The sequence below is a fragment of the Rana temporaria genome, chromosome 5 (genome assembly GCF_905171775.1).
Source record: "Rana temporaria chromosome 5, aRanTem1.1, whole genome shotgun sequence".
NCBI lineage: Eukaryota > Metazoa > Chordata > Amphibia > Anura > Ranidae > Rana > Rana temporaria.
Window position 1 is genome coordinate 202,802,549 of NC_053493.1, and position 6,574 is coordinate 202,809,122.

The window sequence follows — 6,574 nt, forward strand, 5'->3', positions numbered from 1 at the left end:
GTACACACTATAGAGGGATATGCTTTGTTCATATTTCAAGTCTGAGGTTTACAATCACTTTAAATGGGAAAAGCATCTGACAGAAAGGCCCCTTTCAACACTGGTCCGCTGTTGTTTCCCAAAAGTCCCGATCTACTGTATTTATTGGCGTATAACACTCACTTTTTTACCCTGAAAATAGATGGTAAACTGTGCCTGCGTGTTATACGCAGGAGGCTGTGGAAAGTTGTTTTCCTGAAACTTCCCTCTTAAAGTTAGAGTGCGTGTTTTACGCCTGTGCGTGTTATACGCCGATAAATACGGTAATTAAAATCTATGGCAAATCGCAGGTAACCCGCATGAAAACGGCTGGTACGCTGTGCTGCGAGGAAGCTGCAGCGGATCAGCAAGAAGGGGGCAAACACGTATAGGTGTGAGTACAGCCTGACTGATCGGAGATTCATCAGATCGGAGTTCATAAGTTATATGATGACTGTAGAACACAGTTTTGGCGATTACCTCGGCTCGGTTCACTCTCCTACGATTTAGGATCCGAATTGTGAGACCAAAAAGTCGCAAGACATGCGAAATGCCATGTATCTCTAAGACAGCCGTTCCAATGGGCACTACTGAAGTCACTGCGACTGCAGAAAATGTTCCTTCACTACAGTACTTTCATGCAACACTGATACGACTTTAGCGCCAGAGAGTATAAAAGTCATGTAAAAGTCTACACTACACTGAAAATCCCACAACTTTGGAGTCAGCTAGTGTGAACCGAGCTTTGACAAAAAAAAAATTAGAATTCCATCTGTTACAATACCAAACAATGTGTACGGAAATCTTCGATTTAATACATTCCTGCTCATAATAAATAGCCAACTGCTGAAAAGCAAACACACGTTTCTAAACACGCATGGTGTCACCAAAAGATGGGATATTATACATGAGCTACATTCCTGAAATGGGATCTTTCCCTTCCCCCTCCACACTTTGCACACTGAAAACTCCTCAGGCTCAGGGTAAATATTGATGTCAGTTGCAACATTGAAAAAAAAAAAAAGTGTCTAGGAAAGCCAAGTCAGAGGCAGCAGCTCCACTATGCTAACATACCCAAAGCCGCCCACTGATTGGATGTTAAAGGGCTAAGTCCACTCCGAGGAAGGAGAGCTGTGTGCACTCAGGCCTGATTCACACCTATGCAGGTTGTATATTCCGGGCCCGGATCACACCTATGCAGGGTGCAGGTTGTATATTCCAGGGCCTGGATCACACTTATGCAGGGTGCAGGTTGTATATTCCGGGCCCGGATCACACCTATGCAGGGAGCAGGTTGTATATTCCGGGCCCGGATCACACCTATGCAGGGTGCAGGTTGTATATTCCGGGCCCGGATCACACCTATGCAGGGAGCAGGTTGTATATTCCGGGCCCGGATCACACCTATGCAGGGTGCAGGTTGTATATTCCGGGCCCAGGTTGTATATTCCAGGCCCAGGTTGTATATTCCAGGCCCGGATCACACCTATGCAGGGTGCAGGTTGTATATTCCGGGGGCCAGATCACACCTATGCAGGGTGCAGGTTGTATATTCCGGGCCTGGATCACACCTATGCAGGGTGCAGGTTCTATATTCCGGGCCCAGGTTGTATATTCCAGGCCCAGGTTGTATATTCCAGGCCCGGATCACACCTATGCAGGGTGCAGGTTGTATATTCCGGGGGCCAGATCACACCTATGCAGGGTGCAGGTTGTATATTCCGGGCCCGGATCACACCTATGCAGGGTGCAGGTTGTATATTCCGGGCCTGGATCACACCTATGCAGGGTGCAGGTTGTATATTCCGGGCCCGGATCACACCTATGCAGGGTGCAGGTTGTATATTCCGGGCCCGGATCACACCTATGCAGGGTGCAGGTTGTATATTCCGGGCCTGGATCACACCTATGCAGGGTGCAGGTTGTATATTCCGGGCCCGGATCACACCTATGCAGGGTGCAGGTTGTATATTCCGGGCCCAGGTTGTATATTCCAGGCCCAGGTTGTATATTCCAGGCCCGGATCACACCTATGCAGGGTGCAGGTTGTATATTCCGGGGGCCAGATCACACCTATGCAGGGTGCAGGTTGTATATTCCGGGCCCGGATCACACCTATGCAGGGTGCAGGTTGTATATTCCGGGCCCGGATCACACCTATGCAGGGTGCAGGTTGTATATTCCGGGCCCGGATCACACCTATGCAGGTTGTATATTCCAGGCCTGGATCACACCTATGCAGGGTGCAGGTTGTATATTCCGGGCCCGGATCACACCTATGCAGGGTGCAGGTTGTATATTCCGGGCCCAGGTTGTATATTCCAGGCCCGGATCACACCTATGCAGGGTGCAGGTTGTATATTCCGGGGGCCAGATCACACCTATGCAGGGTGCAGGTTGTATATTCCGGGCCCGGATCACACCTATGCAGGGTGCAGGTTGTATATTCCGGGGGCCAGATCACACCTATGCAGGGTGCAGGTTGTATATTCCGGGCCCGGATCACACCTATGCAGGGTGCAGGTTGTATATTCCGGGGGCCAGATCACACCTATGCAGGGTGCAGGTTGTATATTCCGGGCCCGGATCACACCTATGCAGGGTGCAGGTTGTATATTCCGGGCCCGGATCACACCTATGCAGGGTGCAGGTTGTATATTCCGGGCCCGGATCACACCTATGCAGGGTGCAGGTTGTATATTCCGGGCCCGGATCACACCTATGCAGGGTGCAGGTTGTATATTCCGGGCCCGGATCACACCTATGCAGGTTGTATATTCCAGGCCTGGATCACACCTATGCAGGGTGCAGGTTGTATATTCCGGGCCCGGATCACACCTATGCAGGGTGCAGGTTGTATATTACGGGCCCGGATCACACCTATGCAGGGTGCAGGTTGTATATTACGAGCCCGGATCACACCTATGCACACACACACAAACAGAGTGGAGGCTGTGAATCAGCTGGAGGTCCCTCCCCTGTCACCTTTTTTCTCTTGGTGTCAGGAAAACTTGTAAAAAGTGACTCATGCCAATATCAGAGGAATGAAGCAGCAGACAGAAATGACACTTAGTGCTCTGGATTGAGACAAGTACACACTATAGAGGGATATGCTTTGTTCATATTTCATGTCTGAGGTTTACAACCACTTTAATCTCAGCTGAGAACATCTGCATTCCTTCGACCTTTTTTATGTGTTTTGCTGCATTCCATCCAGAAAAGAAATGCAACACGTTGTACGTTTGTTGGCTGCGCTGGCATGCACTGCACTGGTGTGAACTAGGACCACTGCAATCCTCCTTACACACGGCACATTGGTTTCTAAAGCAGAAGAAGAATACACAGGGTTGCACCTTATGTGAACCAGCCCTCGAAAAACCAGTCTGGCTGTCATAAAACAAACAGACATTCAGGAGGTTGCAGGATTCCCCACTAACTGCATTTCAGCCACTCCCCTGTTGTATTCTGAAAAACGATCCACTGCAGATCACTTTTCAAAGACTTGTGCGGGTGTATAAGAGCCCTGAGGGTTGCTCTATAGGTGGCTTTACATGTACTTGTGGTGCCACTGAGGTGCATTATTTCATCTCTGCAGCTCCATACATGTTCAGTGTGAAAGGGGCAGCAAGCTGTACTTCTAGGAATGCATGGATCTGATAGGCTGAGTGCCATCCATTCATAGTTAGTGTGTTTACACATCTGCTGTAGCCTGTACACAAGCCCTAGTATGACAGCTGACAGTCACTACAATGTATCATCCCATCAGTCCTCCACACACCCCAATCCACCAATCACAACACATCCTGCAAATTCACCACATCTGATGATCAGCCAAAAAGAAAGCTAAAGTCATCCCTGGATTACTAATGATTGCTTCCCATCTCCTATAGCTGGCCATATACTATACAATCCCCTATAGCTGGCCATATACTATACAATCCCCTATAGCTGCCCATATACTATACAATCTCCTATAGCTGCCCATATACTATACAATCTCCTATAGCTGCCCATATACTATACAATCCCCTATAGCTGCCCATATACTATACAATCTCCTATAGCTGCCCATATACTATACAATCCCCTATAGCTGCCCATATACTATACAATCTCCTATAGCTGCCCATATACTATACAATCTCCTATAGCTGCCCATATACTATACAATCTCCTATAGCTGCCCATATACTATACAATCTCCTATAGCTGCCCATATACTATACAATCTCCTTTAGATATACCACAACTATGTCCTATGGTAACAAATCTAAACAATCCATTCCATGTGTATCACTTCAGGCAGATTGTATAGTGTATGGCAGTGTGATCAGTGCCAGGGCCTGCACTGACCTGTCAGCTCAGGAAGGTGTCACCCGATCACCTGATGTCACATCCATTCCAGGAGTGGAGGAAAGTTGTGTACAGATCAGAGCACACAGCCGATCAGAGCACACAGCCGATCGGAGCACACACACACAGTGTACAGGGGAAGCCGACTCCTCTATAGGTGTGATGACAGCGTCAGCAGGGACTCTGATCAGGGTGATCTGTGATTGGTGTACAGTACTGGGGAATGCCAATGAGATCGGAGAGGAGTGATCGGATCGGCAATGCAGTGTGTGTCCCCCCATCCCGCACTCCTTTACCTGCACCATCCAGCCGCGTCCTCTCTACAGGGTGAGGCCACACATTCCAGCCCGATCTCCTCCAGGGTGACAAAGGAAGGCAGGTGGTGCTTTTCTTCTATCCAGGAAGCAGATCCCTCGCAGTGCCCTGTGTGTCCCACTCCCTGTACAAGTCTCCTCCTTGTCTTCTGTCAGACACTCTACAGCAATACAGCTCCACCTCTCCTCCTCCCTCCTTCCCTCCCTCCTTCCTTCCCTGACACACCATTCATCAACCTTCCAGGAGAGGAGATCTCCCATCATGTCTGCTGTCACCCTCCTCTCCTGTCTGACACCATTCATCAACCTTCCAGGAGAGAAGATCTCCCCCATCATGTCTGCTGTCACCCTCCTCTCCTGTCTGACACCATTCATCAACCTTCCAGGAGAGGAGATCTCCCCCATCATGTCTGCTGTCACCCTCCTCTCCTGTCTGACACCATTCATCAACCTTCCAGGAGAGGAGATCCCCCATCATGTCTGCTGTCACCCTCCTCTCCTGTCTGACACCATTCATCAACCTTCCAGGAGAGGAGATCTCCCCCCATCATGTCTGCTGTCACCCTCCTCTCCTGTCTGACACCATTCACCAACCTTCCAGGAGATCTCCCCCCCCCCCCCATCATGTCTGCTGTCACCCTCCTCTCCTGTCTACCACCATTCACCAACCTTCCAGGAGAGGAGATCTCCCCCCCATCATGTCTGCTGTCACCCTCCTCTCCTGTCTGACACCACTCATCAACCTTCCAGGAGAGGAGATCCCCCATCATGTCTGCTGTCACCCTCCTCTCCTGTCTGACACCATTCATCAACCTTCCAGGAGAGGAGATCTCCCCCCATCATGTCTGCTGTCACCCTCCTCTCCTGTCTGACACCATTCACCAACCTTCCAGGAGAGGAGATCCCCCCATCATGTCTGCTGTCACCTTCCTCTCCTGTCTGACACCATTCACCAACCTTCCAGGAGAGGAGATCTCCCCCCATCATGTCTGCTGTCACCCTCCTCTCCTGTCTGACACCATTCATCAACCTTCCAGGAGAGGAGATCCCCCCATCATGTCTGCTGTCACCCTGTTCTCCTGTCTGACACCATTCATCAACCTTCCAGGAGAGGAGATCCCCCCGTCATGTCTGCTGTCACCCTGTTCTCCTGTCTGACACCATTCATCAACCTTCCAGGAGAGGAGATCCCCCCATCATGTCTGCTGTCACCCTGTTCTCCTGTCTGACACCATTCATCAACCTTCCAGGAGAGGAGATCCCCCATCATGTCTGCTGTCACCCTCCTCTCCTGTCTGACACCATTCATCAACCTTCCAGGAGAGGAGATCTCCCCCATCATGTCTGCTGTCACCCTCCTCTCCTGTCTGACACCACTCATCAACCTTCCAGGAGAGGAGATCCCCCCCCCCCCCATCATGTCTGCTGTCACCCTCCTCTCCTGTCTGACACCATTCATCAACCTTCCAGGAGAGGAGATCCCCCATCATGTCTGCTGTCACCCTCCTCTCCTGTCTTATCCAACCAATGTATGAGTCAATCACATCGATCAAATATGCAAACAATCAAATTGCCATGACTTGCCAGGGAGAAATAATATCAATTGGGTTCCAGCAATGAGACTTTGTTCTCGAATATGATCGAATTTTGAACGATCAGATTATATGTTGGAAAAAGAGTTGCCATTGATCATAAATTGGGATTGTATCTTAAAGTGGTTGTAAACCTCCGACATGAAATGAGAACAAAGCACATCCCTCTATAGTGTGCACTTGTTTCAATAAAGAGCACTAAAGCCGCGTACACACCACCGGAATTTCCGAAGGAATTTTCCGTCAGAATTCCGATGAAGCTGACTTCCATCAGTCTTGCATACACACTTTCAGACA

The 6,574-nt window shown here is 49.7% G+C and overlaps 1 protein-coding gene across 1 annotated transcript in view; it reads right to left on the reverse strand.

Annotated features, from left to right (window-relative positions):
• PTPN3 (protein tyrosine phosphatase non-receptor type 3) overlaps positions 1-4,863 on the reverse strand; it is a 268,489-nt gene extending 263,626 nt beyond the window's left edge. The window contains exon 1 of the mRNA XM_040353487.1: positions 4,668-4,863. The gene's annotated coding sequence lies outside the window, so the exon portion shown is untranslated. The remainder of the gene's footprint in view (positions 1-4,667) is intronic.
• Between the last annotated feature and the right edge of the window lie 1,711 nt (positions 4,864-6,574).